Source organism: Caretta caretta, chromosome 1, assembly GCF_965140235.1.
Source record: "Caretta caretta isolate rCarCar2 chromosome 1, rCarCar1.hap1, whole genome shotgun sequence".
NCBI classification, from domain to species: domain Eukaryota; kingdom Metazoa; phylum Chordata; order Testudines; family Cheloniidae; genus Caretta; species Caretta caretta.
In genome coordinates, this window is record NC_134206.1 from 199,617,791 (window position 1) to 199,635,921 (window position 18,131).

General features: G+C 43.6%; 1 long non-coding RNA gene across 1 annotated transcript in view; it reads right to left on the bottom strand.

The window, feature by feature from the left end:
- The window catches only part of LOC142068782 (uncharacterized), a 142,615-nt gene that overhangs the window by 20,419 nt on the left and 104,065 nt on the right, over positions 1 to 18,131 (bottom strand). Inside the window, exon 2 of the long non-coding RNA XR_012664658.1 lies at positions 15,943 to 16,064. This is a non-coding gene — a long non-coding RNA (uncharacterized LOC142068782). The remainder of the gene's footprint in view (positions 1 to 15,942; positions 16,065 to 18,131) is intronic.

Genomic DNA, 18,131 nt, shown 5'->3' on the forward strand with positions numbered 1-18,131 from the left:
CTTTTAAGAAAAATTGTCCACTTAAGTCTAGTCTGTTTTAAGCATGCTGGGCTAAATAGGTGGCCTTTATTTAACAGTTATAAAATCTGTGAGACAATTTTCTTTATGTTTCTTTTTAATTACGTCCGTTATTTGCCCTAGTATTTGAACTGGTGTAACAGATTTCTTTTTCCATATTCAGTATCTTCATTTTTTTCCTGGCGATTGTCTTAAAATTTGTTTTGGAAGAAAGACTGTAATTACTGAAGAGGTCAGGACTGAGTTGGCCATGTGCAAATGTCTCTCAAATCAAAACCAGAAAGAAATACTGCACTTTGCAAACTGTGATGATATTTCATTGACTACTACATAATGTACTGCACAGCATATTCTAAATTTCATCACGATAAAGCCTCTGTCCTGCAGTGGAGATAAAGAGGTTTTAGTGTTCTATTATTCTGTACGGACTATTAAGACAACCCGAAAAAATGACAACTAGGACTCACACCAGGTATTAACTGTTTCACCATTTTGTTAGGAATCATTAGAATTTTTTATATAGAAAATCTTTTGACTTGAAATGGGTTCAACCAGGAAAAAAAAAAAATTCAGGTACACTCAGCTCTGGTGTTTTACTTTCTCTCATACAGCCATGTATTCAAGCCCTTTGGGATAGGGAATGTATTTTCCTATATGTCTGTATGGCACCTAATGCATCTACTGCAATATACATTGCATACAAAAAACATGTTAAAAGAATGCTAAGGTTGCAAAGTGAAGCGCTTAAAAGAGAGGAAATGCCAGAGTTAAGGTTGCCCATGCACGTACCTCTATCGGGAACAGATTCTAGAGGGGAGTGTGTGTGTGAAACTAATTTTGCCATTCCTCTTATCTCCCGTTCCCTCCAGCAGTCCTTGCCTCTGTTCCCTATTCCCTTCTGCCCCACTCCTTACCCTCCTACACTCATGTCGGGCTGGTTCCTCCTTCTCCTCCAATCCGTCTGGACAGACAGTCACCCTGCTCTCACTTCTGATAATTGACTCGAGAGAGAAGCAACGGCACAATTGCAAGGAAAGTCCTGCTCAGCCCTGCGGCCCTGGGATGGCGCATGCTCAGTCACTCTGTGGGGCTGACACTTGTACAGTCTGGTCACACAGAATTCTGTGAACAGCGCACTCACTGCAGATGGAATCTTTAGGAAATTAAGCTGCCAGCTTCTCACAAACCTCAGATGAGTATGTGAGAACAGTGATTTTTCAGAGGTATATAATTTTGGATGCGTTTTCACCATGAAAGCAAAAGGCACATTCCTGACACCAGTGCAACCACATTTCCAAGTCCAGATTTCAAGTCCTTGCTCCAAAGCATGGACTTGTTAGAGCTTCTCAATGAAACCACTGAAAGGCCTTTTTTTACATGGGGAAAGCAATGTATTTGTCCCTAACCTCATTCTTAAAAATGCCTGAACCATTTTAGCTGAAACTTAGAAAGCAGCCATGGAAAATTTCAGCCTGAATGGCTTAAGTTTGGCAAAGTTATAACCAAGTGAAAAGGGGTCTTTAATAATGGGAAGTGTTAGTCCAATTTACTATTAAATGGTGTTACCAGCCACACCTAGAATATGGACTAAAACTGTTTAACTTAACAGGATGCAAGTCCTGCTGTTGTATCGGACTTTCTAAACTGTATCTAGTGTATGCAGACTCTAGATTTCATTTGGTACTCTATTTTTTCCAGACCCAGCGATCCCAGACAACTGACAACAGGGTCTTACAATGGAAAGAGTTAGAAACTTTAAGGGTGTTGCTATCTCTGCCTATAATGCAATAGATTAAGCATATAATATAGCAGCTCTGTGTATGAGAAATAAAATAACATCAGTAATAGAATGATTAGCTCTATCCTGTACCCAGCATCTAGCCCAAGCACCAAGACTTAAGTTGGGGAGCAAGGGATCCTTCTCCTATACAATGGAATGATAACGGAGCTGCTCCCCAGCCAGTATTCCAGGCTTAGAACTGGAGGAGCCTCTGCAGTACCTTCCCCTATATAGGAAGAATTGCTAGTGGATACACTGGCCCTGCCACTCTGAACCTCAAATTCCCTTTGTGTGGCAGCATGCAGGGAGCTGTTGAGGAGCCTGGCTCTATGGCACACAGTACGTTCCCCCTGTTGACTTCCCAGATGCTGCTTTCCCACCCCAGCACAGCAGAAAATCACAGGGCCCATGCCTCCTGTGGAGAAGGGACCAGGATTTTTTCTCAGAATAACATATGTCCAACTTTTAGTACTGGCACCAAGTACTGCTGTAGCCTTTAGGAGCAATGATTTCTTCTTCCAACGTGATACAAAGGATGGAGGGAATAATTGAGAGGGAATAATTTAGTCAATGAACTTAAGATTCTTTTTCTGTTTGTGAAGTGCTTGTGAGCAGCTTCCAATTTTGTTGAATGTATTTACTATGTGATATAATTTGTTGAATGTTTTCTGCAAATAATTCCAGTCCCTACCATTTAGACCTGCGTAGGATGGAGAATCTTACTGATATTTATCCAAAATTTAAAAAAAAATCTTTGTTAAAAAAAGGTTGAAAGTGTGCTTCAGTGGAGTTGAGGTAAGAACCCAAAAACAACCTTATACCATCCTTACAAAAATTCAACACCTTTTAAGAAACCCAAATGCTAGAATGTCTGGAAATGAACAGGTTAAGGGACCCTGCCATGAAATCCTTCATTAATCATTATCACCCACCTTGGATGTACATCTCCCACTCAGCATTAACTTTGTCCCTTTGTTTGATTCCATAATGGAAGTGCTCCTTTAAGCCAGGGCGAAGAGGAAGGAGTTCTCCTTCTGATGTTAACAGGACAGCGGGAGCTTTAGCCTCTCCTTTCTGTAAGCTCTGGACATACAGTATTGTATATTTTTGCTCCCTGACTGGGTGAGCAAAACATTTAGAATCAGGTTTCCAGTGTCAATATTTGCCATTATAAGAACCTAGCTAGACTAAATACACAAGTTCTCCTGCCACAAATATTCCCTAGTATTTGCTTAAAATTTGCTGTTTCCATTAACTTTCCTGCAGCAAAGTGATTGGCTAGAGTGTCCACAGAAAGAGAACGTAAAAGGAGAGTGAAGAATAGCCTAAGTAAGTAGAGGTTTTTATTTGTGCCAGTGTATTCAGGTATTTACCCAGCTCTCATAGTTAAGCTCTGTATGTTCTAAAGTGCAGTGTACTGGAATGACCACCATAAGTGGTGCTATAATTTATCAAACAAATGCTGGCATAGATAGGAGAGTATAAATACTATAAATCCGATGGAATATGCTTTCATGCTTTCTTGAATGTCTGTTTTTGTCATAAGTATCTGGGAACACAGCTTGGAAAATTCAAATCAAATTTCCTCTACTTAGTTCATGACAAGGGCAAAATTAAAAGTCATTACAAAGTCCAGTAGGACAGCTTTGTTAATTCCATTTCGGTGACAGGCTTTTTCATTACCTTATCATGCCTGTAACATTCTTGAGTTATGAAATCCTTTTTTACCTCATGAAACATAGTGTCTGGTTCTTGACCTTATTAGTCGTCCTACAGCATAGAACTTATTTTGAACTAAGGTCATATATAGTGTATGTAAATTTACATCTCCTGGAGAACAATGGTGCTGTAAAGTGAAGACTGAAAAGGTATTAATGCCTGGTTCTCACCAAGATTGTAATTTATTCCATTCTTACCTAAACCCTGGATGACTTGCTTGGCATAACTCTCCTAGTACTACTAGGGCTTATTATTGTTAATAATAAAAATAAACAGTGCATGTAAGGCTATTAAACAGTCACTAGCAGCCAAATCTTGATAACTGGGACCATAGTTAATAGGCTTGACATCTGAGCAAGTAGTATAGGCTAAAGCTAATTTTCAGACCGGACCACTGATTTTGGATCTCTCCATTTTTTAAGACCTAAGCTTGAGTCACCTTGGGCATGACTGTCAGTAGTGCTTGGGACCCCTACCTCCCATTGGCTTCAATGGGACTACTCATATGCTTCAAAGTAGGAATGTGTTTGCTGATTTTGGGCCTGTTCTTTTGTATTACGGCCTCCCAAGTACTTGTACATCACAGCTGTCACTAACTTTGTATCAGTAATTGCCCCTCTCTACCTCCACAGAACAATGTCTCACAAGTAACCTAAACGAATCAATCTAGCTGTGACAATCAGTGTCCAGATACCTCAAGGGGAGAATGGGGGTGGGGGATGGGGTCTCTGAACCCCAAAGAATAAGCAATTGGATGAACTGGTTGTATACAGTTATTGTGCTATAAAATATGTTGAGTAAGGTCTTTTATGAATGCTTGTAATGTTCTAAACTTAATAATCATTATGAGATAGGTATCCAGTCTCTGGTTATGAATTTATGTATTTATCCATAAAACTTCAGGTCCACCTCATAGCAGGTCAGTGAGCGATCAGCCAGGCAGGGGCACCTCCCAACCAGGTGTTTACCTGAAACCAGCTCCAAGGACTCCTCCATTTTCCAGCCCAGGAAAAGACAATAGTGGAGCATTAAAGTTAATGGAAAGACATTGAGACAAGATGGCATTCCCCCACTCTGAATAACCACGAATCATCATGGAGGGGGAGGGGGCGCTTTTTAAAAAAGGAGGCTTGAAACTGAATTTTTCATCCTGAACCTGAGAGATGGTCTTGAAAGTGGGAGGCTGTCTGTGAATGCTGGATCCCCACTACGGCACGCTGGGAAACTGTTCAGAGGCTAATAGGTAACTTGTATTAGACAAAAAGAAAAGGAGTACTTGTGGCACCTTAGAGACTAACAAATTTATTTGAGCATAAGCTTTCGTGAGCTACAGCTCACTTCATCGGATGCATTCAGTGGAAAATACAGCGGGGAGATTTATATACATAGAGAACATGAAAAATGGATGTTACCATACACACTGTAACAAGAGAGTGATCACTTAAGGTGAGCTATTACCAGCAGGAGAGCGGGGGGGACGGTGCGCGAACCTTTTGTAGTGATAATCAAGGTGGGCCATTTCTATCACTACAAAAGGTTCCCCTCCTCTCCTCCCTTCCCCCCCCCTCCTGCTGCTAATAGCTCACCTTGAGTGATCACTCTCTTGTTACAGTGTGTATGATAACACCCATTGTTTCATGTTCTCTGTATATAAATTGCCCCACTGTATTTTCCACTGAATGCATCCGATGAAGTGAGCTGTAGCTATATGCTCAAATAAATTGGTTAGTCTCTAAGGTGTCACAAGTACTCCTTTTCTTTTTGTGAATACAGACTAACACGGCTGCTACTCTGAAACCTTGTATTAGACAAAGCCTGAGTGTTTGGCAAACACCTAATATGGAAACGTAAAGCCTGAGGAAGCGTCTTTCTGTTTGTTTTTCTGTGTAACTTGTCTGTGTTTGCTTCCCTTTCTATTTTATCTTTGAATCAGTGGTTTTTCTATTAAATAAACTTTTTCTTTATTTTTGCCCCAAGCAGGTCTCTGTTGTGCAAACTGTGTGGAGTGTATATCCCCAACTGAACTGATACCTGGGGGCTGATTTCATGCCTTTGGGGCTGATGACCCAGAGGAGAAAAGTCCAAGTGCCCAATAGTTAAGAACTTGTGAAGGACAGATTTGGGGAGTCTCAGGACTGGAAGGACTGAAAACCTTTATGAACCAGCACCCGCAGGATTGGGACAAGTACTTACCTCACCTGCTGTTTGCGTACAGGGAGGTGCCCCAGGAGTCTACCGGATTTTCACCTTTCGAACTGTTATATGGAAGGAGGGTGAGGGGCCCCCTGGACCTGATGAGTGACGAGTGGGAAGGGAAGGCCACTCCCAATGGAGAGTCAGTGGTGGAGTATGTCCTGATCTTCCGAGAGAGACTGGCTGAACTCATGGGCCTGGCCAGGGAGAATCTGGCCAGAGCCCAGAGGAAGCAGAAGGTCTGGTATGACTGCACGGCACGAGCCCGTGCTTACGCCACCGGGGATCAGGTGATGGTTCTCATCCCTGTGAGAAAGAACAAACTACAGGCCGCCTGGGAGGGCCCTTTCAAGGTTGTCAAGCAGCTCAATGAGGTAAACTATGTGGTGGAGCTGTCGAACCGGGCGCACCACCGCCGGGTGTACCATGTGAATATGATGAAGCCATATTATGCCAGGGGGAATGTGGTGTTGGCCGTGTGTGGACAGTGGCAGGAGCAGGGAGATGACCCTTTAGTAGATCTATTCCCTGGGACCAGAGCTGGTTCCCCCCTGGAAACAATTCCCCTCTCGGATCAGCTAACCCCTGCCTAGCAAGCTGAGGTCAGGGGGGTGCTGCATCCGTACCGACAGCTGTTTTCCAACCAGCCTGGACGCACTAATCTGACTGTCCACCAGGTGCAGACAGGGTCGCACCCGCCGATAAGATGCTCCCCCTTCCGAGTCACAGGGAAAACTGCTCAGGACCTGGAAAGAGAGGTCCGGGACATGCTGGCTTTGGGGGTGATCCAGCCATCGGCCAGCGCTTGGGCCTCGCCGGTGGTGCTGTTCCCCAAAAAGGATGGGTCGGTCCGGTTCTGTGTGGACTATCGGAAGCTCAATGCCATCACTGTATCTGATGCCTACCCCCATGCCCAGGCCGGACGAGCTCCTAGAGAAGCTGGGAGGAGCTCGGTACCTTACCACCATGGACCTTACAAAGGGCTACTGGCAAGTGCCGCTGGATGCAGATGCCCGGCTGAAATCAGCCTTTATCACCCCTCTGGGGCTCTATGAGTTCCTGACTCTGCCTTTCGGCCTCAAGGGAGCGCCGGCCACCTTCCAGCGCCTAGTGGACCAGCTCCTGAGGGGGATGGAAAGTTTTGCCGTGGCGTATATTGATGACATCTATGTCTTTAGCCAGACCTGGGAGGACCACGTGTCCCAGGTTAGACAAGTGCTGGACCGACTCCAGGGGGCTGGGCTGACCGTAAAAGCGGAGAAGTGCAAGCATGGCCCAACTTGATTATCATACACACTGTAAGGAGAGTGATCACTTTAGATAAGCTATTACCAGCAGGAGAGTGGGGTGGGGGGAGAGAAAACCTTTTGTAGTGGTAAACACCCATTTTTTCATGCTTTGTGTGTATAAAAGATCTTCTATACTTTCCACAGTATGCATCCGATGAAGTGAGCTGTAGCTCACAAAAGCTTATGCTCAAATAAATTGGTTAATCTCTAAGGTGCCACAAGTCCTCCTTTTCTTTTTGTGAATACAGACAAACACAGCTGTTACTCTGAAACCTATAACGTGAAGATGTACAAACAGGTCCTTGCTGATCAGATTGACTTCATGAAAGGCACAAACTCATTCAGTGATATTATAAGTCACTTAATTTAGTGCATCTGGTACATAAATCTCCACTGTATCCCTCTCTGTGAATGTTGAAAAGGGGATATGAAAGGTGGATTGGGAGTTTCTGCTGTTAACATTTGAGCCCCGTGGCCCTGAATAGCCTTTTATAACGAGTGTGTAATTTGTATTCTGTGCTCTGATCTCTTCACTTTAGCAGTTACAAATTCTTGCATTTCTGAATGGTTTTATCTGGAGAGAGAAACACAGCACTGATGCCCATCCAGAGCTGGCCTTACCATGAGGCAAACTGAGGTGACCGCCTCAGGTGCCAAACTGTGGGGGGGTGCTAGTAGGACCCAGAGTGTAGAAAATTGTTAATAAAAACACATCTACACTCCACAATGACACAGGAGAGGCTGGTCGGCCTTGCAACCATCTCAATAGAGCATGAGCTGGCCCAGACTGTAGACCTTCAGCAAGAAGCAGTTCAAATCTTTGCAACCAAGAAGGCACAGAAAGCACCACTTTGATTATTCAAACAGATAAAAATGCCAGTGTTTACTATGCAGACAAGAAAAGTTATATTTGCTGTTCAGGCGTTTGAAAGTTAAGTGTTACTTAAAATTTTTGAACGAGGCATTTTAAATTGTTAGTTCTCCTTTATTGGGGTAGTTAGCAAAGCAGTACCATGAGAGGAGTAGAACAGGAAGAAGGCAGAATTGAGACCTTTCAAAGTTTTGACCCAAGTGAGGGGGCATGGAGGCATCATTTGAGCTCCCCACCCCAGGTACCAAAATGTTGTGGGCTGACCCTGTGCCCATCATCCCCTTTGTTCATCTGCTATTGAATCCTTGCCAGTGGTCATTCATAATGTGGAATGTCATCAGTCATATGGAAGGAATATATAGATGTTTTTTCTTATGTTTCAGAACTTGATCTGTCAACTCAGCCCTTGCTGAAACTAGAGAGGGCCCAGCTACGATGTTTGAATCTAGATCCCAGCTCCCTCTGTGCTTGAGGAAATTTGGAATTATCAGCCCAGCATCTATCCATTTTTTCAGAAATGGGATTGAATTGTGAGGGTTAGAACTGGACTTCCTCAAAGCGAAAGGGGTTTCAGACTCATTACTAGCTGAAACACGTGGAACTTTATCCATTATTGTCAGGATTCCAAATTAACCATGGTATCAGAGAGGTCAGAGGCCACTGTCATTAAATATATCAGCAAATTTAACTCAGTGTACATAGTCTCCAAATAACTTTATATATTTACCCTCACATAATCTCTGTGAATTAGGTCAGTATTATTGTCCCCCTTTTACTGATGGAGAAATGGGGGGTGGGGGGGGGAGAGAGAGAGAGAGAGAGAGATTGAGATTAAGTGACTTCCCCAAGGACACAGAAGGAGACAGTGGCAGAACGAGGATTAGAACTCAGGAGTTTCTGGCTCTTAGTCATACAGTCAGCGCCCTGGGTCATGCTGCTACCAATTTCATGCTTCTGCCTTCTTCAAGCCTGTCTCTGTCATCCTCCCCTTCTTCAGGAGAAAGCCTATTGTGCCTGACTCAAGTGCTCCAGGAGTTTACTCTGTCTGTATCTATTTATATTTGTTTGTATATCATACTCATCACCTTGGAGCACCTGCAAGTATTTTGGTGTGTAGGTGATTGGCAAGTTTTATCAGACAGTATGAAGGGCATTAAAATTATATATAGATTGTATGCAACCAAATTGTGCACAGTTCCTCCTTTGGTATCTAAAGTGCATTTATCCAATCCAGTAGCATGGGCCTCAGGAATACTCTTGAGGATTTTAGCTGATGACGCTAACGTTGCTACAACTAGATTGATTCACCTAGCCTGATCTAGCCAATATGTGGGACCTTGCAAACTATGGTTTGTCTGTCTAGTCAACGTACCCTAGTTTGACTAATGTCCTTAAAGATAGCATGGAGAAGAACAATAAAATATTGCCTAACCCTTCTAAAATTGCTGACTTGTACATCCTTCTTAGGCACCCCTGACTTCCATGCAGGAAAGATGTATCCTAAATTGAATCACAATTCCTGATGTCCTTCTGCAGGCCCACCAACAGCAATTCCAGGCCCCAGGGCCAGGGCCGTCCCAGGGTGGGAGGGGCAGAGCAGAAGTGATGGATCCGTCACTTCTGGGACCACCCATCACTTTTGGAATCAAGCGTGCTGGGCAATCGTGCCGGCCCGCGGCGCCTCCCAAAATGTGGAGGGGCCCAGAGTGGTCACATGCACCTAGGAGCCCTGCGGCCTGCTTGGGCAATTTAAAAGGTCTCGGGGCTCCCGGCTGCTACCGCAGCAACAGCAGTGGAGGCCAGAAGACCCTGCATCCTTTTAAATCACCTGGGCCCCTGGACAATTGCCCCCTTTGCCGCCAAGCCTGTCCTTCTGGCTTCAGCCATACAACAGATACCACTGGAGGAGGAGAACAAGATCACGTTTATCCTTCAGCCTGCAGATACCTCAGAGGCATGCTCAACTCCTGATCTCCTATGTGGACTCCTCACACTTATCCCAATCCCAGACTGCACAACTTTTTTGAGATGACAGATAAAGTGTTGCAGTAGATTACTTTCCATTTAGGGAGAATGATAAAGTGCCAACACACCAATCTACTCTCACCATCTCTACTACAGGAGAATAGGAATGTTCATGAGGAGACTGTTTCAGCAATTTATCAATGCAGAGGCAGAAAACATGAATGTTCATACGACCATCTGATACTCATTTGCAACCCTCCTGGAGTATTTTGCTGAGTGAACAATGGAAAACATCAATCAGGCAAACACTCTACTGTGCTGGGAGTCACCTTTCACAGGGTGTGTCTACACGGCAGCTGGGAGGGTGCTTCCCAGGCTGGGAAGCCACACATGTGCGAGTTCCACTTGAGCAAGCACACTAAAAGTAGCAGTATGGCTGTTGCCGCATGGGTCATTGCTCAGGCTAGCCACCAAACTACACAAACCAGGGGTCGGGTAGGACTCTATTTGGGTGGCTAGCACAAGCCACTGCCATGCCACAATGTCCACACTGCTATTGTTGGCACTTTAGTTCAAGCAGAGCTAAGCACATCTGTCTATCTGCAGAGGAAATCACCTGTCAGCTGCTTTGTAGATGTACCCTAAAGTAAGGAAGAATTGGCTCTGATTCAGAGGGTTTCATCCATCTTCTGTTACTTCCACACCCTCACTTCAGCTGTGGTTCTCTTTGTTCAGATAGCCACCAGCATGCAGAAGGCCATACAACGCTCTCCCCCGCTTCCCCTGTCCCTCTGATATCACCACTCCCTGCGACTACAGACTCAGAAAGCAAACCATGCCTTTGCTATTAATTTTATGTGTAAAATGCTCAGATACTATAGTAATGGGCAGCAGTATAAAACCCTAAGATAGAAAAAACATACATATCCTACTCCTAGGGGAATTCTGTGCCACTGAGCATGTGCAGAATTCATGTCCTCGGCAGATATTTTTTTCGTCGCAAAAAATACATTCTTCCAGAGAGGTGTTTCAGTTATGCCTTTCTCCCAACAGATGGCAGCTGCTCACTGCCCAGAGGAGCCAATGGGGAGGAGGAGAGGCTGCATTCCTCACAGAACTCTGCCCGTGGGGCCAGGTGAGGAGGCATGCAATATGGCAGGGACAGAGAGTGGGGCATATGGTGCTGCTGGGGTGTCACACGGACTGGTGTTCAGAAGGGCTAGTGGGGGGACAGACTGGGGCAGGGGCTGAATGGGGTTGCAGGGACACATGGGGACAGAGGGAGGAGGGTTGGCTGAGTGGGGGTGCAGAGGGTGCAGGGGGATGGGTCAGACTTGCCTGACTGAATGGGAGAGGCTGAGTGGGGGTGCAGAGGGTGCAGGGGGATGGGTCAGACTTGCCTGACTGAATGGGAGAGGCTAAGGGTCAGCCAGGTCTGCTTGGGGGAGGCTCCCCTATTCCTTAACAATTCCTCCCCTCCACAAAAAAATACCCTGTTCCATACTTCTATCCACACCCAACAAACCTCCAGGTTCCCTCCCAGATTCCTTCCCAGCAATTACGTCCCTCTCCCTCAGCTCCTCCGTTACTCCTGACTCCTCCAAGCCTTTTCACTGCTTCTGAGAGGTGCGGGAAATACGGTTCTGTATTGTAGTTTAAATGGATTATTGCTCATAGTTCTGTATTAATATGCCTACTAAGGAATCTATTTCTCAAAAAACATTTCCTGGATCTTCTTTGTTGTCCATATTGTTATAGACATACTTGCTGACAGGTATTTTGAAATAAATTACCAAAATAATTAAAACTGGCATGATTATATTGTGTTATTTTGACAAATAAAATATGCAGAATTTTGTAGAATTTTAAAATAGTATGTTCAGAATTTTAATTTTTTTGGCCCAGAATTCCCCCAGGAGTAATACCCTGGTTCCATAAGTCACTCAAGAGCACAACTTCCCCAACAGAGCCATTTTCAAAGCTCATCTGCATCCAATGAGACACCTGTCTCTTTCTTTTTTAGGTTTCTACCTCCTTCATTAATCCATCATTTCAGCCCAGCCTGTACCACTGCTCCCACAACATGTTGATTAAAATTTGTCAGGGATTGATTCTTTCCCTGACAATCCTTCTGTAGAGAGGTTAGCCGGGGCTCATCTCTCTCTGGGGCAGTGGGGAGACACACTGCCTCATTAAATTCGGGAAGAGGTCTTATGGGGAATTAGTCCAGCTGTGGGAGTCTTCCTCTGTGGCCTTTGTGAGGGTAGAAATAAACACAGTAAGCCCAGGCCCTAGGTAAAGGCGGGACAATGGTGAGTCAGGCACTCAGGCAGGGGCTGAGCAACAACAGTATATAAACAGTAAACTGAAGGGCCTGGGAGTGGGGGAGACTGTCACCCACGAGTTGGGTGGCAACGGGGACGCAGGCCCTCCCACTCCACTGTGTCCCAGCCCAGGACCCTAGCAGCAGCAGAAGACCCGCTGCTGCGTCAGTGGGGATCCTGGCCGCAACCCACTGACGTGGATACTGGTAGTGCTGCAGCCAGACTAGGGTTGGCTGCCCCCAGGCTACTTCCAGACTCCCCCTCTTGAGGTACATGGGTCAGGGTGGTGTCCTCGGGGGGTGGGGGTGGGGTCCAACACCATGGGTTCGTCAGCATAGCTGGCGAGGGGTAGGCTCAGCAACTCCTCCTGGTAGCTGGCGTGAGGCAGGTCGGGCCAGTCCTTGGGTTTACCGCCGGCCACTGGGGTTTCCTAATCGCGAGCTAGGCCGGAGGCGTCTGGCCTTCCCGGTGGCTGCCCTCCCAGTGAGCTCTGGGGTCGGGCCTTTATACTTCCTGTGCCACGCCTGCCCCTCTGGGGGGCGGACTCCAAGCTCCCTGGCTCCACCCAGACTCGTCTCTCTCCGAGGCGGTGAGGAACCATACAGTCTCACTACATCTTCCAAGTCCTGATCCTGCAACCATTGAAGTCACTGGCAAAAATCTCTGACTTCAATGACTACAGACTCAGTGAATGTGGTGCTCCATCCACCAAACAGCTACAGCAAACACAGAGTCATGGAGTTGGTATCTGTGACATTGGTTAGTTATTTTTTTCATCATGTTAAAAGAATATAGCAACAAAAGGATTGTAACTGTATCATGCTGTACGTGTCTCCAGCACTATTTTCTGAGTCTTACATGCAGTACTTGGCCGCTTTGACTTTCTTTCTTTCGGATTCAGCTCTACTTGCCAACAACCACTTACAAAAAATCAATTCCCCGGGCCAAATGAAAAGTACATCCTGATATGGCATCCAGTTGAGAATTTGAATAGGATGCAGTACACCCTACCAGCATTCTCTTCTTCCTCCAACTCATCAGCTGACCAAGTTTCCTTTCTCTCAACATCTCAGAGACTTCAAATCAGCGCTTTCTTGATAGGGTAAACCTGCTCCAGGACCATAAAACTTTGTTTGGGTAACCATTTGTTTATATCTGTAGGTTGCACTGGTATCACAGAGCAAGATAGATAGATAGACAGACAGACAGACAGATAGATAGATGCTATAGTAATTTATAGAAATAAATATAGCTATGATAGATTAATGGAATCAGTCTGAATAAAATAAGAACCAGCCTGAACATGTCTAGAATTTGTACCAAGCTTAATCTTTTTCGAGGTATGAAATTATGAGGAGACTGCACCATTCTGGTTCTTTCATGTGGCTCTGGCTGTTTCTTTCTTTTTCCCCTCTCCTCATGTTCAGATTATGTCACACCCTAGTATTCCCCACTACAATTTGTTCTCTCTAGTGACAAACCTCCCCCACTTCCTTCTCCAACCTTCTTCCCATTAAGACTGAATTCAGGAACCCTCAAAGGGAGCAGGTTTGAGATGTATCTACAACCTCTGTTAGGGCTACCAGTACATGACTCAGTCCTTACTATTATAATCTGTATATTCAAACTATTATTTTGCAAATGTCAACAACCTTTGCTTAATGAGGGCAGATACGAATACCACCATGTACTCTCATTTAGAACCAGAATCCTCTAGCTCAGTGGTTCTCAAACTGTGGGTTGCGACCCCATTTTACTCCTGGGTGCTCAGTAATGCCGCATGGTATAGTTCAAAATAACCATGTCTCTAGGATTATAACTTAATCCCCAGGCTTCAAATTGGCAATTCTAATATTAGGATTAAAGGGAAATTTCTGGGGCTACAATAGACACCTCTGATAGCTTCTTGCTACGTCAGTCACCAAAGGGTGAGACCATTACATGACAGAGATAAGTAACAATGATTCCGAATAATCACACTTTAAGAGGGTCCCCTCCTCTTCATGGGGTGAAATCCTGGCCTACTGAAGTTGATGGGACTTTTGTCAATAACTAGAATTAACAACCTAATCTTCAAAGGAATTTGTGATGACAAGAGCCAGAGAGAGGCAAAAGAAGAATACTACTTTTTGGTTGGAAAACACCAAGCACATGTTGGGCAATATGAACAATGATGCCAAAGGGTAAGTGATAATGAGAAAAAATAATCCACGTGTAACTTGTTAAACTGAATAAGCAGCAACCTGGTGGAGCTGGATCTTTAGCATTCATTTCAGTAGAAGCCGTCAGCATTTTTTGTTTTTTCTTTTATATATTAATGAAAAACTAAATTAAGTTGCTTAAAATTTTCACAGAAATTAGACTACTAGCTTAATATTACTGACTCCATGACCCAGCACTGGTCAGTGCCTCAGGAGCTGTGACAACAAAATCCGCCACAAATCCTCACAAACTCTGAGGGAATCAAACAATCACAATGACCTGAATAGGAGTCCTTTTTACTTTAAGCTAATTCTTTGAGTTGCTCCTTTTCTCCCTTATCTCCATCAAACCAGAGAAAATGATTGAGACTATTATTCAAACAGAAAGGCAAACATGACAAGAAATGAGACAATTAGTAATAATAATACCTTGCTCCTATCTAGTGCTTTTCATCAGTAGATCTCCAAGTGGTTTACAAAGGAGGTGAGTGTCACTATCCCCATTTTACAGCAGACGAAACTGAGGCACAGAGAGGTGTAGTGACTTTCCCAAGGTCACCCAGCAGGTTAGAGGCAAAGCTGGGAATAGCACCCAAGTCTCCTGGTATGTTTACATCTCTGTAATATTTTTGCAAGTATTTCTCAAGCATTTTGCAGTGAGGCTGTAAATGATCATTTTGCACATCCACAGCTAGTAGGTTAGAGCGTTGAAAAGAATTTTTGCAGATAAAGAAAACTGGTATATGCACATACACATATTTATATTAAATATATATATATATTTAATATATAATATATATATTTATATACACAGATGAAAACTGTCATGATTTGCTGGTGCAAGGGTCATGCTATTACACCATGGGGAGGGTGGGGGTGAGAATGAAGCTTGTAAATGACTGTCTAGGAAGAAAAGACAGCTCAAGGTCAGTGGGAGAGATGTAAAATGCTGGAGAATGTTACTGTGTACTTAAAGTTCTCTCAACAGGATCAGTAGACCCAACACTGACACCCCCTTTTACACCCAACACCCAACCCCACCTCCAAAAGAGGAAACTAATACAATTATTGAAAAAAATCTAAACAAAAAATCCTACTGCAAGAAGAATTTTGACTCTCAAAGTGCCAGGAGCACCACAAAGTCCAGTAGGGACTTTGCTATTGATGTTGATGTGACATACAAGACTATAGCAGAGATCAAACAAGAACTAGATAAGCTCATGGAGGATAGGTCCATAAATGGCTATTAGCCAATAGCCAGGAAGGGCAGGGATGGTGTCCCTAGCCTCTGTTTGCCAGAAGCTGGGAATGGGCGACAGGGGATGGATCACTTGATGATGACCTGTTCTGTTCATTCCCTCTAGGGCACCTGGCATTGGCCACTGTCAGAAGACAGGATACTGGGCTAGATGGGCCTTTGGTCTGACCCAGTAAGGCCATTCTTATGACATGGAAGATGTTCAGATACTACAGAGACAGGCAGCAGAATAAAATCCTAAAACAGACAGATAGATAGATAGATAGTAGCACCGAGTGTGAGAGCTGTGGAGAAGGATGGAAATTATTCAATATTAAATCTTACCAGATTGGTTCATCAGCGTTGGAGCTTTTTTTTTTGGAGCTTCAGTAGTTCACAAAGTTCACTCAGAACCTCTCATAGTAGGTGTGTGTGGGAGCATCAGATCAAAATCATAGCTACACCAGCTAAAAATACAAAATAAAATAAAAAGCTAAAAACAGTGCTTCAGCAGTTGTAGCTAAACTGGGTTCTACCGTGATTTGATCAGCCAGTGTGAATGGGGCAAAGTAAAAATCTTAATACAGCCAAAATAAGTATTCACTGCAAATGACATATTTGACAAATGTAACATTTTTTTCTGTTCACAAATTATATAAATCTCTAGTTCCATGGACTTGCTCGTCATTGAAAATTATTCCATGAATGGTTTAAGCAAACAAATTTAAGCCTATGAACTGGTCACAAACTATTTGCTGCGACTATTGTTTTGCATAGTCATCATGCATAAGCATTCACACTGTGATTAGTTATCTCTGTCACATGCTTTAATTTCTACTTCCTGAGTGGATGATTCTCTCAAAAATGCAAAGAGCTGTCAGGATAGCAACGTGAATACTTTTGGTGTGAATATTAGTACAAATATATATTCATGAGAGCATCCATTCATTCATTCAGCCAACATTCTTGCAAAATTACTCCCTTGTCTGAATGTTGGCAGAAAATGAATACATGGGGTCATGAATCCTGGAGTGAAATTCTGAATTTTGTTGCAGCAAATATTCAATATGGCTTGTTTTGTGCACAATTTTCCCATTTCTAGGTTTAATTTTGTTTTGTTCCATCTTCTCTGGTTGGCCAAACCATATTAAAATCTCATTTCCCAAACTATTTACGCACTATCTAACCTCCATCCTTCTCTAAATGTTACCACTGAGAGTTCCTGAGAAACTTGTTGGTAACATCATTATCTGCAGACAGATATTGCCCTATGACTTTGGGCTGCCTCATCTTCCCACAATGTAACTCACAGGAATAGTTGCTAAGTAAGACAAGAATAGCTGCTAAGAAAGAAGAATTTACAGTCTTATTTATTTATTTATGTATTTATTTGCTTAATGGTGTAGCAAAGTGACACTTGCATGAGCAGAACATTATACGTTTCACATTTATGTAAAACCCAGTTTTCTTTATTTGTAAAGCTCTCTATATAGTTACGGGTGTTTAACTTCCTCTGAGAGTCCTCCAGGGAAAAATAAACTATTCCCTTATTAAAAAAATAGTACAGTATTCTACTGTAATGTTACAAATCATTACAAGTGTCAAGAGCAATATTTCAATGGTCTGGATTATTTATGTAAAATATACCAGTTTCCACGGTATGCATCCGATGAAGTGAGCTGTAGCTCATGAAAGCTCATGCTCAAATAAATTGGTACAGTTTCCACGGTTTGCATCCGATGAAGTGAGCTGTAGCTCACGAAAGCTCATGCTCAAATAAATTGGTAGTTTCCACGGTTTGCATCTGATGAAGTGAGCTGTAGCTCACGAAAGCTCATGCTCAAATAAATTGATACAGTTTCCACTGAATGCATCCGATGAAGTGAGCTGTAGCTCATGAAAGCTCATGCTCAAATAAATTGGTAGATAAGCTATTACCAGCAGGACAGTGGGGTGGGAGGGGGTATTGTTTCATGGTCTCTGTGTGTATATAATGTCTACTGCAGTTTCCACAGTATGCGTCCGATGAAGTGAGCTGTAGCTCACGAAAGCTCATGCTCAAATAAATTGGTTAGTCTCTAAGGTGCCACAAGTACTCCTTTTCTTTTTGTAAAATATTATAATTTTTTACAGCAGGCTGGCAGGATCTAGGATTCTACGCAGGAACTCTGTGCTACTGCAAGTTACCCTAAACTCAGATATTTGCACCATGCACATAGCTGCAGAATAATTATTACTGACTCATGCAGGGAAATGGATCTTGTTAGCTCCAACCAGGATACCTTTATCATCTTTTTAGAGTCAGAGGGAACTAGAGGCTGCAACAGATGAGGTCCTGAAGAGAAGCCCTAGGAATAGCAAAATTTGGCGGGTGGAAATTGGGCTGAGGTTTGTATTTTGGTGATGTTATTTGAGTTACCAGTAAAGCCTTCCCTCCTGCATGCATAAACTGTATTTGGAACAAGGTGGGAACTCGATCTTCAAACTAAGAATAACAAGAATGTTTTAGTTTTCAAGCAACACTAAAATGAGTT